The sequence below is a fragment of the Hemiscyllium ocellatum genome (assembly GCF_020745735.1).
Source record: "Hemiscyllium ocellatum isolate sHemOce1 chromosome 27 unlocalized genomic scaffold, sHemOce1.pat.X.cur. SUPER_27_unloc_15, whole genome shotgun sequence".
NCBI lineage: Eukaryota > Metazoa > Chordata > Chondrichthyes > Orectolobiformes > Hemiscylliidae > Hemiscyllium > Hemiscyllium ocellatum.
The window spans coordinates 264,740-273,796 of record NW_026867482.1 but is presented as its reverse complement, the minus strand read 5'-3'; the positions used below and the strand labels follow the sequence as shown (position 1 = coordinate 273,796).

Sequence of the window (9,057 nt, the reverse complement as noted above, 5' to 3'; positions counted from 1 at the left end):
TTGGGTCAAGGATTGTCTCTGTTCTCTGCAGTTGCCAGCAGGAGGCCAGATGATATTGGTGTCTGCCTGGTGCCAGGATTCAGGAACCGATAAGAAGAGGGAGAGAGAATTGGATGGTGCTGACTCTACCTGGGAAATGGCTTATTTTTAACATTAAGAATAGCTAAAATGATATATTCAGAAACATTATTAAAGCATGATCAATTCATAAAAAAGCTGCAGACATCTTTGAAACTCGCATTGAAATATGTGCAGCTAGGCCACAGTTGAGGACGGGCTGTAATGGGTGAATGGCCTATTTTAGTCTTGTGAAATTGCTCTGACTACGTCGAAAAAGAATCGGAGTTTGTAGAGCACAGAAAGGAAGGCTTTGGTCTGGGCTGACCAGATGTCCTAAATTCAATGTCGTCTCATTTGCCAGTACATTGCCCATATCCCTGTAAACCTTCCTGTTCATGTCCCAGATCCTATAAATGTCGTAATTGTACCATTTCCTCTGGCAGCTCATTCAATACACCCACCACTCTCCGCTAAACAAGTTGCCCCATAGGACACTTTTAAGTTTTCCCTCTCACCTAAAACTAATGTCTTCTACTTCTGGACCTTGCCACCCCAGGGAAAATACCTTGTCTATTTACATTATCTATGCCCTCATGATTTTATAAACCTCTATAAGGTTACCCCTCAGCTCCAATACTCAGGGAAAACAGCCCCAGCCTATTCAGCCTCTCCCTGGAGCTCCACCCTAACAACATCCTTAAGTCGTTTCTCAACCCTTCAAGTTTTCTCAACAGTCTTCCCACTAAGTGATCAATAGGCTGTGAACAATCTATTTTGTTGGGGTGTAAGAGAGGGCATTTCTTGAGGCCAATTAACTTTCACACTGTTTTTTTATTTCTAATCCGAGGTCCCTCAAATTTTTCCCCATTTACCCTAAACTTTGCCCTAAGCCTTAGGACCCCAACCTTGGGGAAAGATATACAAAAGTGAGCATCCAAACAAATGCAAAAGGACTAAGAAGTCGAGCACAGATGGGGAAAAGAAAGTGGCTCCAGCCTTTTTTTCTCCTCCTGGCATTTGGACACTTCAAACCTGTCAGTAATACCAGCTCCCAGGATCTCCAGCCTCTCTGTCAGCAAGCACTGCGCATGCTCCTCGGAGTCAGCAAAAAACTGCGCCGCCAGCTGCTCGGTGTCCGCGCACACGGCTCGTGCCCTTCTTTCGATGGACCAATAGGAAGCACTGGAGGACCGGAAAGAGACTGGTCCTCCTGCCAATCAGAGCGCCCCTATTGTCTGAATGCGGAAGTTGGAACATGAGCTCGGAAGTTGCTGTTGTTGCTCCTCTCCCCGAATGAAGATTGAACTTCACTCTAGATTGCAACCTCCTTCCTCTGTCCAACATCTGTGAGTACGGCACTCTCTTTTCTTACTATATTTTCAGTTTCTTTTCTAAATTCTGAGCTTCAATTGTTGACTTGCAGCAACTGAAAGGAAATGGGGTGAATCGGGGGTTGGGGGAACAGACTCTGCAAACGTTGGTCAGGTCTGTCTCCATTGGCAAACGCATGAACACAATGTGATGATTTTGCCTTTGCTGTGGAAGAAAATGCCGAAAAAAGGTCATTGTTTAGATGGTTATATACTGGGCTGTGGAGAAAGTGAGGGCTGCACATGCTGGAGATTAGAGTCGAAAAGTGTGGTGCTGGAAAAGCACAGCAGGTCAGGCAGCATCCAGGACCAGGAGTGTTTGTGATTTGGTCACGAGCCCTTCGTCAGGAATGATGTGTGGATGTACAATGGGGTCTCAGCGTCCTTCCACACCAGTCACTGCCAGTTGTCAGACAGGGTGTAGCAAGCAATCAGCAAGGCAAGTGGTATATTAGCAGGAATTCAGAAGTTGGGATGGCTTTCTGTGATCAGGCAGTCATTGAATATATTCAAGCCTGTGTTCATCTGATTTCTGAACAACAAAGAAGTGGATGGTGATGGGGGAAGGCAAAAATAATGGTTTTAAGACCAGAACAGTTACAGAGTCATACAGCACAGAAACAGACACTTCAGTCCAGCTAGTCCATGCTGGCTATATTTATAAACTAAACTCGTCCGACATAGTTTGGCTCATATCCCTTTGAACCTTTCCTACTCATGTACTTATCCAAATGTCTTTTAAATGTTATTACTGTACATATATCCATCACTTCTTCAGGACCTTGATTCCACACACAGACACACCACTCTCTTTCAAAAAAAAGTTGTTCCTCATGTCTTTTTTTAAATCTTTCTCCTCTCTCCTTAAAAGTTTGCTCCCTAATCTTGAAATCCCCACCTGAAGGAAACAGCACCAGCCACTTACCTAACTGACACCCTTCTTGGTTTTATAAACTTCATAGGCAACCTCTCAACTTCCTGTGCTTCAGTGAAAAATGTCCCAGCCTATCCACCTAGATGTAGGTATATTCACATCCAGTTATGATCTGTTCGGTGCTGGTGCATGCTCAAAAGACCAAATGGCCTACTCCTGCTCCCAATTCTCTCACTCTGTGTCCAAGACAGCAAGAGACCATAAGACAGAGGAGCAGAAAGTAGGCCATTCAGCCCATCAGGTCTGCTCATACCACACAATCGTGGCTGATATGTTTCTCAATCCCATTCTCCCACTTCCTTCCTGTAACCCTTGATACTCAAGAACTTATCTATCTCAGTCTTAAATATCCTCAGTGAACTGGCCTCCACAGCCTCATGTGGCAATGAATTCCATGGATTCACCACTCTCAGGCTGAAAAGTTTCTCCTTATCTCCCTTCTAAAAGGTCTTCCCTTTTCTAGTCCCTTTCAGCTCCTGGTCTCTCCCACTAATGGAAACGTCTTCCCAATGCCCACTTTGTTTAGGCCTTTCAATGTTCTGTATGTTTCCATTAAATCTCCCCTGAGTGAGTGTGTGGGCCTGTGTTAAGGACTAATCCAGACCACTCAAAACATTTTTAAGCAGGCAGCCCCAGACCATAACTTTGTAATTTGGTTTAGTCAGTGTCTAGTGAAAATTATCTGGAGTAAATGAGCTCAGTTGACTACTAGATTTTAAAACAGTCAAAAAATGTATTCTCAAAATTATACAATGCAACACAAAGATCAGAATAAAGAACTCCTACAGAACTCAGCCTATCCAACTAGACTCAGTTATGCTGTTCTGAATATACACAACTGTCCCAATAAGCCAACTCCCTTTGAAACCCATTATAAATGGGACACATGCTTATAGGTTGAAGTTGAGAGACAGGAAAGAGAGAGAGAGTTTCCACACAGCTCCCTGTTGAACTTGCAACCAGTTCAAGACTGAACTAAAACTAAAACATGACCAATTTGGCCTGAAGTCACATCTGTTTAGATATAAGCAAAAGGTCTCTCAAAATTCTTTTCATCTCTGTTCAAACCAGACTGATCAGAACCTGGCCAGTTTATTACCTCTCTGAAAAAAGTCATGAACAGCGTCTCCTTGAGCCAGGGAAAAGCTTTTAGTCCAAAAAAGGAACTAGCTTTGTGACCCCTGTTCATCAGCATGAACCAGACCCTTCAGGATGAGATGCAGCAGGAATTAGGTTCAACAAAGTGAGAATGGAGGGAGATTGCGTGGGATGGAGATTTTTCAGCTTCCAGGGAATTAGAGAGGAAAAAGAGTTTGCTGTAAATTAGAATTGATCGGATGGGCCAATGGGCTGAGGAGTGGCAGATGGAGTTTAATTTAGAGAAATGTGAAGTGTTGCATTTTGGTCAAGCAATCCAGGCAGGACTGACACAGTGAAGGGGAGTGTCACAGAACAGAGAGACCTTGGAGTGCAGGTTCATGGTTCCTTGAAAGTGAGTCTTAGGAGGTCATGGAGTGGCTGTACAGGACATTGGTTAGGCCACTTTTAGAATACTGTGTACAGTTCTGGTCTTCCTGCTACAGGAAAGATGTTGTGAAACTTTGAAAGGGTTCAGAAAGGATTTCAAGGCTGTTGCCAGAGTTGGAGTGTTTGAGATACAGGAAGAAGCTAAATAGGCCAGGGAAATTCTCCATGGAGCATTGGAGGTTGAGGGGTGACCTTATAGATGTTTATAAGGGGCAGAATAGGGTGAGTACCCAGGTTAGGTGAGTCCAAAACTAGACGGCATATGTTTGCAGTGAGAGGGAATGATTTAAAAGGGACCTGAGGAGCAACTTTTTCACGGAGGGTGGTGGAGGCTGATACAATTACTACAAAATTTAAAAGGCATCTGGATGGGAATATGAAGAGGAAGGGTTTAGGGGGATATGGGCCAAATGCTGGCAGATGATTTAGATTAATTTAGGGTTTCTTGTTGGCACAGATGAGTTGGGTCAAAGGGTCTGTTTCCGTGCTATATGTCTGTAATCGTCTTTGGTGAAAGCAGAAGTGTGGTTGTGAAGACTGGACTTTCAGAGCAGCTTTCAAAGATGTTTTGCCTTGATTTGGAACAGAAGAAGTTACAATGAAATCTTTCGTTTGTGAGACAGCAACTGAGTGAGTGAAGACATCTTGGAAAGTGGAAATTCATTGAATTGTGGGGATGAAGCCATACCCTATCCAGTCATTTCTGATGGTAGATGAGACCAGGCTTCAAGATGAGGGGGAGTAGATTTAGGAGAGAGATGAGGAGGAACTGCTTTTCCTGGAGAGTAGTGAATCTATGGGCAATTTAGCACGGCCAATCCAAATCAAGGCCAGTGAGCAATGTCGTGATCTGGAGAATTAACATCAGAGAATGATAGAAAGGGACAACGAGAGTAAATATACCAGCAATCAAAACTGGATTCTAAAGATCACAAAAACTGAAACTAAAAACGGTGTATCTGAATGTGTGCTGCATTGTAACAAAAGCGAGTGAATCGACTGCACACATTGAAGAGAATAATTATGATCTGAGACTCCTAACGGAGATATGGCTTCAGAATGACAAGGATTGGATTCTGAATATTGAGGGGGTAGTCAAATGGAAAGCAGGATAATGGGAGAGGTGCTAATGAAAGCACAGATCACAGAGTAATCTGGTGTCAGCTCGGATTTCAGCTCCTGGTTTCTCTATCCTCTGTTGATTTTCCTGTTCCAACAGAGTAAGATGTGGGTCTGCTCTCAGCTCTGCTGGATTTCTGCTGAGGTTTTGACCCCATCCCCCCATTCCCCCCATTCCTTCCACCTTCTGGAACAATAAAACATTCAGTGAATTGAGACCCAACGCACAATCTCCCAGTCTTTCAAACCAATCAGACACAAGTGTAGTCATACCATGGAATCAAACAAGAAAAATGAAACAAAATTTAAAAATATATAGGTCCTTCAGCTTAATTAGATTAGGTTCCTATGGTATGGAAACAGGCCTTTCCACCCAAAAAGTCCACACTGATCCTCCAAAGAGTAACCAACCCAGACCCATTCCTCTACATTTACCCCTACCTAATGCACCTAACTCCCTAGTGCTGTGAGGTAGCAGTACTAACCACTGAGCCACCATGCTGCGCTCAAATGTTTGTTCATTGGGAAGTAAACCAGAAATAGAGTTTTCCCAGGACTCTCTCCCTTACATCTAACTATTAGTACCCATTTAGTAATAGTAACTATAACTATTAGTATGATTTATAACAATATTTACACCAACGTAAATAAAGCATCTGTTATCATATAGACACAGAGATATACAGCACAGAAAGAGACAATTTTCTCCCTCATGCATGCACACACGTAATTGACAGGATGTTCTAGGATTTACATATTATTGATACCTGCAACCCATTCTAAACGATGAAATACTTAATCCCGGTCTGTTCAATATGTAATTTCAATGGCATGACGCTGTAATGTTTTTCCATGAATTCTGTGCCTTGTGACCTTATTCTCCACAATCACCTGATGAAGGAGCCGCGCTGTTAACACCAGTCCTTCCAAATAAACCTGTTGGGTGCTTGATTTTTAACTTTGTCCAGGTTAGGTTGGATTGGCCAAGCTAAATTACCCGTAGTGCCCAGGGATGTGCACGTTAGGTGCATTAGTCAGGGTGGTAGGGAGATGGGTTACCCTTCGGAGGGTCGGTATGGACTCCTTGGGCCGAGTGGCCTGCTTCCACACTCTGGGAATTCTCTGAAAGGAAGGGATTACCCTGTTGCAAACTGCAGGGCTGCGCAGGCGCAGTGCGCGGAGCTGTTGTCGGCCTTTCCCCGCCCCATCGCTTCACCTATGACGTCACAACGCGGAAGTGGCCCTGTCAGTTTCAGAGTGAAACTCCCTCCCTCTGGGCAACTCTTCATCCCGGGAGGGAGTGGGGGTAACATCTGTTCACTTGTAGCAGCTGGAGTGATTCCAGGGCGGGGGGGGGGGGCAGACTCTGCAAACTCAGGTATGTGTCTGAATTACCCGGGTGAGGAGGGACGGAGGGATGGGATGGGGCTGTTTTCCCCATCGCGCCAGAGTCTGAAGTCCTGGGAAGTTTCAAAATTAACAGATGAAGGGCTTATGCCTGAAACGTCAACTTTTTATAAAAGCATGAGGGGCATGGATAGGGTCAAATAGATAAGGTCTTTTCCTTGGGATAGGGAAGTACAGAACTAGAGGGTAATAGGTTTAAGGCGGAGTTGGGGGGAAGATTTAAAAGGGACCTAAGGGACAACTTTTTCATGCAGAATGTGATGCATGTCAGGAATGAGCTGCCAGAGGAAATGGTGGAGGCTGGTACAATTAGAGCACTTAAAAGCCATCGGGATGGGTGTTTGAATAGGAAGGGTTCAGAGGGATATGGACCAAGTGCTGACAAATGGGACTAGATTGATTTTGGGTATCTGGTTGGCATGGAAGAGATTGACCGAAGGGTCTGTCTCTGTGCTGTATATCTCTATGAATCTGGCTTTTTACTAACGTTTGCCACGTTTGTATGTTCAGTTTCTCTCTGGTGTCGGTGTTAATGCTTTGATGTCTCCTTCCCCCCACTTCCCAGGGACGTTAATGTGAGAACAGAGGGAGAGAGTGAGATGGTGCTTTCAATTTTGTGGAATATCTAAAGAAAAGAATGTTTCCCTGAAAGTAGAGTTGCTTGTTCTGAATTTCTACCCTGGACTGACGCTGATGACTTTGTAATCTCTTTTTACAGAGTATTTGACGATCTGAGGACGGAAGTTTCAAAATTAACAGATGAAGGGCTTATGCCTAAAACGTCAACTTTCCTGCTCTTCGGATGCTGTCTGACCAGCTGTGCTCTTCCAGCACCGCACGTTTCAGCACGGACTGTTCAGTAACTACAATCCTCACTTTGTCATCAATATCTGACGGTCAGTCAATCCATCGAGACTGCAATAATTTTTTACTGTGATTCTGTGAGAAGGAGCAAAGTTTTTTGGTTCCTGTTTAAGTACGTTTTCAGCATCAGTCGGACTGGATGAGAGACCCGACTGTTGCAGCGCACTTGAGTGTGAAGCCAGAAACAGCTCTACGGCCTGGAAAGAGGAATTCACGGTGAGGAGGGGCTCTACACGCATTTGTGTACAGCTGGAGCTTCGGCCATGGAGAAACCTGAGGAATCCCACCCCGAGGAGGAATCGTGGAAGTGTGGTGACTGCGGGAAAGGCTTCCGTGCTCCATCTGCCCTGGAGATTCATCGGCGCAGTCACACCGGAGAGAGGCCATTCATCTGCCCCAAGTGTGGGAAGGCCTTCAGCAATTCCTCTGCCCTTATGAGGCACCGGTGGGTCCACACAGGGGAGAGGCCCTTCAGCTGCCCCGATTGTGGGAAGGACTTCAGTTATTCTTCTGACCTGCAGACCCACCGACGGGTCCACACGGGGGAGAGGCCGTTCTCCTGCACTGTGTGTGGGAAGGCCTTCAGCACCTCCTCCACCCTCCTGACCCACTGGCGGGTCCACACTGGGGAGAGGCCATTCACTTGTTCCGAGTGCAGGAAGGGATTCACTCAGGAGGGCAAGTTGCGGATGCACCAGCGGGTCCACACTAGGGAGAAGCCTTTCAGCTGCCCCGAGTGTGGGAAGGCCTTCAACGATTCCTCTTCCCTTCAGACCCACAAGTGGGTCCACACACAGGAGAGGCCGTTCCCCTGCACAGAGTGCGGCAAGCTCTTCAGCAATTCCTCCACCCTGCTGAAGCACCAGCGGGTCCACACAGGGGAGAGGCCCTTCAGCTGCCCCGAGTGTGGGAAGGGCTTTACCCAGATGTCCGTCCTGCTGATCCACCAGCGGATCCACATCGGTGAGAAGCCTTTCTGCTGCCCTGAGTGTGGGAAGGGATTCACTCAGAAGGGCAACTTGCGCACGCACCAGCGGGTCCACACCGGGGAGAAGCCCTTCAGCTGTCCCGAGTGCGGAAATGCCTTCAGCGATTCCTCCACCCTACTGAAGCACCAACGGGTCCACACGGGGAAGAAGCCATTCCCCTGCCCCGAGTGTGGGAAGGCCTTTAGCAATTCCTCCGACCTGCTGAAGCACCAGCGTGTCCACACGGGGGAGAAGCCCTTCAGCTGTCACGAATGTGGGAAGGCCTTCAGCGATTCCTCCGCCCTGGTGAAGCACCAGCGGGTCCACACGGGGGAGAGGCCCTTCAGCTGCCCGAGTGTGGGAAGGGCTTTACCCGGGCAGCCACCCTGCGGAGGCACCAAGGAGTTCATGTGCCATCACAGGGGGATTGAAGGAGCGACTGCCGAGTGCCATTATGGACTGGGCTAACAACCCAGTTCTGGAACTCCCAGGTTTGAATCCCACCGCAGCAGATCGCGGATTTGGAATTCGGTCAGAAATCTGGAGGTCAGAATCTAACAATGAAACCATCGAGCGGGGTGGGGGGAAGCCCCATTCTGATTCAGTCACGTCCTTTTTAGGGAAGGAAACTGCTGTTGTGGGAAAGGATTCACTCAGTCGTCCCAGCTGCATCCTTTCCCTGGTCTGGCCTACACGTGACTGCAGCCCTACAGCAGTGTAGTTGACTCCACCTGCTTCCTCCCACTTCTTTCCCTCCCCGCAGATGGGCGGGGAGAAACTTACTTGGAGACAGGGTATGGGTTGAAAT

General features: G+C 46.8%; 1 pseudogene; it reads left to right on the top strand.

The window, feature by feature from the left end:
- Positions 1-8,811, top strand: part of LOC132807363 (zinc finger protein 208-like) — a 133,343-nt pseudogene extending 124,532 nt beyond the window's left edge.
- Positions 8,812-9,057: the final 246 nt, after the last annotated feature.